The sequence below is a fragment of the Mus musculus genome, chromosome 2, assembly GCF_000001635.26.
Source record: "Mus musculus strain C57BL/6J chromosome 2, GRCm38.p6 C57BL/6J".
Lineage (NCBI taxonomy): Eukaryota > Metazoa > Chordata > Mammalia > Rodentia > Muridae > Mus > Mus musculus.
Window position 1 is genome coordinate 19,569,744 of NC_000068.7, and position 8,754 is coordinate 19,578,497.

The window sequence follows — 8,754 nt, forward strand, 5'->3', positions numbered from 1 at the left end:
AAGCTGATGCAAATCACAACTCTCTTTACGTTTGTATGTAGCTCTAGAAACTGTTGGCATTGGTAAAGTTTAGTTCTTGAACTCTGTGGTTTGGTTTAAACAGAAAGATCAAAATGTATTCTTCTACAGGCTTTGGCAGAGGCAGGCAGAGGCAGGCAGAGGCAGGCAGATCTCTGAGTTTGAAGCCAGCCTGGTCTATATACATAGTGAGTCCAGAACAGCCAGGGCTACACAGAGAAACACTGCCTCAAAATTAATAAATTATTAAATTAATTAAAAAGAAAATGTTTATTTTATATTTTAATTATGTATACACATCTGAATCTGAGTATAGGTGTCTCAGAAGACCCAGAAGAGGGCATCAGATCCCCTGGACCTGGCTCATGGCCTCTGAATGCTTAGTGCAAGGTGCTACTCCTGATCTCTCTCCAGCCCTGTGAAGAGATTCTTTTCTTTTATCCATCTGTCATTTGGGATGGAGGGTGCAGCTATGACCTTTGAAAAGGGTAAGGGCATGGTATTACTTTCTCTTCTCTATATTCTTTGATATCTCTCAAGGAATTGACTCCTTCATTCTTTCTTATTAAACCCTAGGTATACTACACTAACTAGAAGAATCCAGAAAATAAAACCCCACATTTTATGATTCCATTTGCATGAACTATTCAGAATAGGCAAATACATAAAAGGAGGAGGGAGGGGAGGAAGTGAATAATGGTTTCCTGGGGGCTAGAAGAAGGCAAGGTTAAATAGGAGGCTTCTTTTGAGAATGGTAAGAATGTGCTGGAATTTGACAGGGGCGATGGTAACACTTTGTGCATATGCTAAAATTACTAGAGCATTGTCATAGTTTGCCTTCTGTCGCTGTGACAATCACCATGTCACACTAAAGTAACTTGGGGAGAGATTTCATCTTATACTTCCCAGTCATGCTTTGTCACTGAGGAAAGTCATGGCAGCACTGAGGCAAGAACCATGAAAAAATTCTGCTCATTGGTTTGCTCTCTGGCTTGCCCCATGACTTGTGTTCAGTTAGCTTTGTTTATATAGCCCAGACCTACCTGCCTAGGGACAACACCACCCACAGTGAGCTGTGTCCTCCTAAGGCAAGTAGCAATCAATACAACGACCCATATACAGACATGCCCATGGGTCAATCTGATCTGGGCAATTCCTCAAGTGAGCCTCTGTCTTCACAGGTGACTCTAATTCATGCAGGTTGACAGTTGAAACTAACCACAGAAGATGTACAGTTTAAAGGCGTGAAAAGTACTGGCCATGGACCTACTTCCTCACACCTTGAATTATATTTGAGTCTCCAAGAACCGAGAGCATGCATCTGAGAGATCCTCAAAGAAGCTGAAGATGGGGACAGACAAGATGGCTTACAGATAGACAAAATGGCCTACTAAGTAAAGGTACTGGCGCCCAATCTGATGAGCTGAGCTGAGTTCCCGTAACCCACATCCTGGAAGGGGAGATCCAAGCTGTTCTCAGAGCATAACACAGGTAAAATAAATAGGACAATGTAAAATCAAAAGAAAACAAATCATCTATAAGAAAACTTTGAATATAAAGCTACCATGAGACTCATCTCAGCCACCCTTGGGTAAATACATGAAGAACTCCCAACTCAATACACTGAAGACACTTCCACTGTTTATAGTTGCCAGAGAATGTAACCAGCCTAGATGTCCACCCAAGGGTAATAAAAAAATGTAACAGAATGGGGTTTTCAGTATCCAACAGAAACCCTGATATTTGCAGCACAATCAATGCAACTGGAAATGACTATGTTAAGCAAAATAGGTCATACTCAGAAACACAAACACCACATGCTACTTTTCAGATGCAGAACTTACATTTTGTAGGTTTGTGTTTTTATGTATTCTTGTAGGTCCTGAAACTACAAAGGACCGCATGAATGGGAGAAAAAGATCATTTTGTGTTTCTATGTGTTCTTGTAGGTCCTGAAACTACAAAGGACCGCATGAATGGGAGAAAAAGATCATAAGGAAGATGGGCAATAAAGAAGTTAATTGAATACAAGCAATTAGGAAAGCAGAAGAGGGACTGAGGGAGGAGAGGGGACCAGCTGCAGGAGAGGAAAGGGCATGAGAAAGTATGGGGGTGTGTTGAAGAACAGTGCAGAGACACATATATGTGAAGATGCTCTAATGAAACCTACTACTTGTATGTTAACCTAAGATAAATGCTGCAGGAATTATTGAAAAATGAACCCGCCAGCTCTCCGCGTGGCCAGACCACGTTCCGTGCTCCTGCCACCTCCGTTAACTCTCTCCATTTAGTCCCTGTTGTACCCGAACTCTGTGTACCCAGCTCTCATTCATTTGTCCCTGGCCCTGCTGCTTCTTCCTCAGCCATAAACCCATGTAATCAGAGATCCCACATTCCAGTAACTAAATGGAACTGCCAACTTTGAGGTTGCATGTCACAATACCCAGTAACCTGGTAAAAATCAAGATTCTTAAAGCTTAATTAACCAGTCAGATTTATGTATCAATAATATTACAATTTTCAAGATGCCAATACAATAATTTCAGAGCCAAATGATAAAAAAAAGCTTTATCCCAATATTTCTAACCTTGTGAAATCATAGCTACCTGTGGCTGGTAAATGCCACATGGGTTCACATCCAAAGCCATCTTCCTTCTCCTCCTACCCTCTGATGCTCCCTGTCTCTGCAAATCTTAGTTCCGTCTCCCATTTCCCTGTCCAATCACAGGCCTCCTCTGCACTAGTGTAATTGAGCAGGGAAAATCCTGTGACAAGTAAATGATAAAAAAATAAAATAAAATAAAATAAAATATGCAGCATGGACAGAAATCTTCAGAATACCTCTGCTCACATGACCACAGCCTAAACTGAGACACATAGAGCAAGACTGGCAGTTTGTGGGAGCCACAGTGCCTATCTCTAGCCCTGAGATTAACCACCTTATGACAGCTACACAGAAAGGGGAAGACAAAGAATCCTAATTACTAGTCTCCCATTCTTTTTCTCCCAACATCCATATCTCAGGCATATCATTATTCCACTCTGGCCCAATTAGAGGTTACTACAATTACTTATTTTTTTTTTTTGCTACTAAATCAAAGGCTCCTTGCTAATGGCCAGTATAATTTTACCATATAGGGTAATCAATAAATGCTTATAAAGTAGATGACTAAGGTGAAACTCGTACAGAGCCTGTTCTGGCAGATGGTCAACATTCCCACTATCAGCAACTTACTGTTTGTGTGAAGTCATGACTTCTGCTGCAACCTCCCCAACAGAAATAAGACTGAGTCAGTCGGGGCTTTGTGAGTTTGTTCTCTTAGCTCCTCCAGACCCAAGAATAAGAGCTGGTCTGTGCTTCCCAGAGATAGACACAGAAGAGGAATTCCAGTCTTTTCTTTTGGGCTGTTACCATACACAAGTCTGTTTACTGCTTAAAAGCCAGTGCTCACGACTGGAGACATGATGGGAAGCAAGTTGAGTTTATTGGAGGGCTGGCAACCTGAAAAGTTGGGGAGGGAGATTTTTCCACTCAGAAGACCATTTTAGGTAACTCAGGCATGAGGAAGCACTTTTATAGGGAAAGAGGGGAAATGGACAGGAAGTGGGTGCTGATGGAGGTGGTAACTTTATCATACAGAGTGTGTGTGTCCTCTTTTATGGTTTCCTTTCCTCTGACCATAACATATTGACCTTGAGTTCCAGGCTTTAATTCCTGTGACTTTTAAATCAAACATCACAGTAACTGATAAGCTTTATATAGAGGCATAGATTTATAAAACAAGGAGAGGCCTTATACATTCTGGCATTATCTCAAGACCACCTTAGATTCTGCTAGGTAAACCTAAAGAAAAAATATTTAGCAGCTAACATCTTAATCATTTAGACTTTCTTTTAGAATTTAGAGTGGGGTTTTTTGGGTATATACTTCAGTGGCAAAGCACTTCCAAACAAGAATGAACAAATGCCCTGGCTTAGAGAAAGAGTCAAAAGGGCTCTCAAAATGATGGCCATTGTTTAGGGCCAGGTACATGACAAACTCGTGGTATGTTCTTCTGGGAAACCTTTCCAAAACAGAAAATTCTCATTATTTAGGAAATAACACTGCTCTGTCTATTACCTCAGAAGCACACCACACATATCGTAGCCCCCACAAACCACTCATGTGAATACAACTAGTTCCTCAGAGATGACCCTACTCTTTGACAGGGGCAAGAGGCATTTGACCACTGAATGGGAAAATACAGGGGACTATGATCTTACCAATAAAGCTAATCACTGGGGAATGTAAATATGGACAATGACTGGAGATAATTACCTATTCTTTGAATTCCTGCATGCTCAGGGAACTTTTGATAAGATCTTTAAAGCTCCTGCATGTTTGAAAGCTTCTAGTAGAATTTCTTCACAGAATAGCTTTTTTTTTTCTTTTTAAAGAGACGGCTTAATGGGGATTGCAGAAAGTAATGCACAGGTGTTTTTATACTAACTGATCTGGAAGAGCGAGTGCACAGTGAAGTCCAGAGCTGCTGCATATAGAAGCTCTTTAAATAGAGCAGTAACAAATCAATAATGAGAACAGAGACAGAAACAAGGAGAAGAGAAAGAGAGAGAGCTTACCATGCTTCTGAGGGAGAAAAGGTGACCAGCAATGTGAGATCTTAGATGGAGTTGCCATAGGCTACTTCTACATGCAGGCAGTTGAGGATGTTTAGCTGGGACTAGATGTAACTGAGCAACGAAAGTTGAGGGCAGGTGGAGAGGTACGGAGCTAAGAGTATTGAAAAGGGTGCACTTCTCCAGGCTAGAGATAAGTAATGCCCAGCAATTATGCCAAAAAGGCCAGTTGAAAGTGAACAACTGTGTGTGTTTGTGTTTTTAATCCATGGATTCAAGGGAATCAGGGTGAGGGCTGGTAACTTGGTCCGTTCCATGAGCATAGGCAGTGTAGAAAAAGCTACATGCAAAGCATATGCTTATTGTTAGGCCTCAAGTGCAGGACAAGTCTCACCCATACTTCTTGCCATGCCTTCTACCCCTTCCTTCCCAGGGTTGGGTTTTCTTCTACTCCATCCCCCCACCCCCACCACCTCCACCAGCCTGATCCCTATAGAATTAACCAGTTTGGCTTTGCCTGGCCTCTTGGTCTTTTGGCCCAGTCAAGAACTCTTGAGTGACAGTTTCTCTCTTGCTTTCCTTCACCGTCTCTCCTCCTCTGGTCTAGTTTAATCAGCCCACCATGTTCAGTATGGACATACGGAATGGACACACACATAAGAGTCAGTCTGGACTCTTTCCTCTGCTTGCTTTTTCCTTTCTATGTACAAAAAGAAATCATCTCCATACTTTAGGAGTAGTCATGTCATGCTTTTATTTATTTATTTTTTCATTCACCTATGAGCTATCAAATGTAAAAGAAAGACTAACCATTATCATGGTCACTAAGTTCATAATGACACCTGAGTTAGCAAAGGTCCAATGATGTTCTTCACAGAGCCAGGATAAACAGTTCTAAAATTATTCTGGAAGCACAAATGGCCTTTAATAGTCAAAAAGCCTGTGATGATTTGAATATGTTTGGCCCAGAGAGTGGGACTATTAGGAGGTGTGTTCTCATTAGAGTGGGTGTGGCCTTGGTGTAGGAAGTGTGTCCTACACACTTCTGTGTATGGGATTTAAGGCTCATCCTAGCTGCCTGGAAGCCAATCTTCTAGCAGCCTTCAGATGAAGATGTAGACCTCTCAGCTCCTCCTGCTTCATGCTGGAATGTTTACTGGCTTGATTTTTTTTTAAAGATTTATTTTATGTGTATGAATGCTCTATCTGCATGTACACCTGCATTCTAGAAGAGGCTATCAAATCACATTCTAGATGGTTGTAACTCATTGTATGTTGCTGGGAATTGAATTCAGGACCTCTGGAAGAATACTCAGTGAACTGAGGCATCTTAACCATTGAGCTATTTCTCTGGGCCAAGCATATTCAAAACATCACAGAGCCATAGACAAGAAGAATAGTTTTGGAGGTACTATAACAAATTATATTACAGAGTTACAAAGCCAGCAGTCCACAAAGAGTGAGCTAGACCAGAGGACCCAGAAATATCCCACACAGTTACAATCACCTAATTTTAGACAAAGATTCAAATAATGTACTGGATAACCACAGGGAGACAATGAAACTAGATCCCTCTTCCTTGCTTTGAGCAACATAAATGAATTAAAGATTTTTAAGTAAGACCTGACACTCTGAAGCTGCTAATAGAAAACAAAAGCAAAATGCTGCAGGATGTAGGTATTGGATCCTAACAGTGGGCTGTCTCTGACTCTTTTGCCTACTTTTGAGACCATTTTCCTCCCACTGGGCTGCCTTGTCTAGCTTTGATATGATGGTATGTGCCTGGTCTTATTGTAGCTTGTTATGCTGTGTTAGGCTGATATCCATGAAAGACCTGCTCATTTCTGAGGTGGTAGAGGGAGATGCACCAAGGAGAGGAGAGGTTGGAGGGGGGGGGGGGAACTGCAGTCAGGATGTAATATATGAAAGAAGAATTTTAAAATGGGGAAAAAAAGATATGAGTATTGGTAAGACTTTCTGAAAATGGTCCCAGTAGTTCAGGAAATAATTCCAGGAGCTGACAAATGGGATTGAGTGAAATTAAAGTTTCTGAATAAGAAGGAAAACCAGTCCTCAGTTTTGGACACAAAGTTTCTATCAACTATACACATCACAAGGGATTAATAGCTAGGAAATATTGCAAAAACTAAACACACAACAATCAATTCACACACTCAGTGGGCAAATGAACCAAACGTAGCTCTCAAAAGAGAAATGGCTAACAAACATATGAAAAATATGTTCCTTCATTTGGCTAGCTCAATGAGCAAACTGAGGATCCTGGGTAAGCAAGCACTGTGCTGCTGAGCCATAGCCCCGGACCCTATTCAGTTTCTTCATGTGCTTTTCTTTTTGCCGTTTGAATAACAGACACCTTTCATTTGGTGCTTGCTGGTCCTAACAAGTGGCTGGCCCTTCTGCCATTTTTGCTTCTTCCCAAACATTGGCTTTATTCTTACTTTCCTGAGAATATTTTGTTTCTTCTCAAATAAATTGGAGCCCCCTCATACTTGACACACTTAGCAGACAGAGACCAACATTCTCAAGCTGGTTTCTACAACAATCCCAAGAGTAAGAATCTTGTTGGCTCCATTTCTGACAGGTGATCCAGGACAAACTCACAATGCACAAACATGGCTTCAGCATCAGATCGTGGTGCTAGGAGACCTGGTAGACCTTATATGAACAAAGTTTTGCCAGCTGTCCTAATCCCTCAAGGCTTGTTTGTTTTAGCCCTTCAAAATAATTCAGAATGGTTGGGGTAGGAAGGGTCTAGTTCCCTGAAAGACCATGTCAATGAAAGAAATGTTCTGGGATGCTAGAGAAAAGTGTGTCCCTCTCTCCAGTCCACCAGCTAGCTCACTTAAGCAGAAATCACCATCAATCATCATCATGAATAGTAAGAGCAACAGCTCTGAGAGCTAGTGGAATGAGCGTGAAGTCATGAATCATATTAGGAACTGATACAGAATGCCATAGCATCTACTCTGGTTTTGAGTGTGGAAATGATTTTCTGAAATGGAATTCTCTGCATAGGTCTGAAAGGTCCCAGCAAGAAGACTGAAGAAACACTGGTTCAGTAATTATGAGAAGGCATTCTGAAATGGGTGCCTGAAACCTTTGAGCTCAAAATGTTGGCTGGCCCATGGCTTCCTGAAATCACTGCAATTGGTGGGTGTTATTAAATCCTAATAAAAAGTGTAAAACAGGTTCTGCTGCTCCAGGGAGCCTTACTGGATTGTCCCAGTTTCTTATGAGGATTTGAGGTCACTCACTAGGGACTCAGAACTAGAAATCCACTTGGGGGTGGGGATGAGGATAGCAGGAGAGATTGAAGAAGCTCTTTAGCCGTTTGCATCTTCTTTTAAGAACCATCCTTGACCTTCCTAGTGGGCTAGGACAGGTGGAAAGCATCAGAATCAGGATGCTGATGTGGTTGCAGTTCCTCTGCAGGCACCATTCTTGACCTTCCTAGTGGGCTAGGACAGGTATGTGGAAAGCATCAGAATCAGGATGCTGATGTGGTTGCAGTTCCTCTGCAGGCTGTTCTGAGAAATGCAGCATAGACCTCCCTAATACCTTTGATGAAGTGACCCATCTTAGAAACATAGGCAAAAGTATTTCTGGCAAAGACACCTGAGCCCACTTGGATGACAGGTCCAGTTATGCTGTCCATTTCCTTGCTTAAAAGTATGTGTATTTTATATATATATTGAGGAAGTTCTACAATAGTAGGTTTCCACGTGGGTGTTCCAAACATCTTTAGTGTTAGTTATCCCTCCTGTACTCTCTCCTCAACTCTACCCTCTCAACTCCCACCCCATTTAACCCTTCCTATTCTACTATTCCCCTTCCCCTCTTCATACCACTTGTGTTCTATTCCCTTCCCCCACCTCCCTTGAAACTGCCCTCTCAACATGACTCGGTACTAGTTTTCTGATTTCTATGGGTACTCAAATCTAACACACTTATGTAAACCTTCGAAGTTGACATCCATATATGAGAAAGAACGTGAGGAGTTTTCTGGGTCTGATTACCTCCATCAGAATGGCTGTTTCCAACTCTCCCACTTACTTGTGAATTTTATTCTTCTTTGTCTCTGGATGATATTCTATTGTG

The 8,754-nt window shown here is 41.7% G+C and overlaps 1 long non-coding RNA gene across 1 annotated transcript; it reads left to right on the top strand.

Annotated features, from left to right (window-relative positions):
• The first annotated feature begins 354 nt into the window (after positions 1–354).
• Gm39764 lies at positions 355–7,841 on the top strand. The gene is made up of 3 exons (XR_865990.3): positions 355–506; positions 1,200–1,509; positions 7,672–7,841. It is a non-coding gene; the product is annotated as a predicted gene, 39764 (long non-coding RNA).
• The last annotated feature ends 913 nt before the right edge of the window (positions 7,842–8,754 follow it).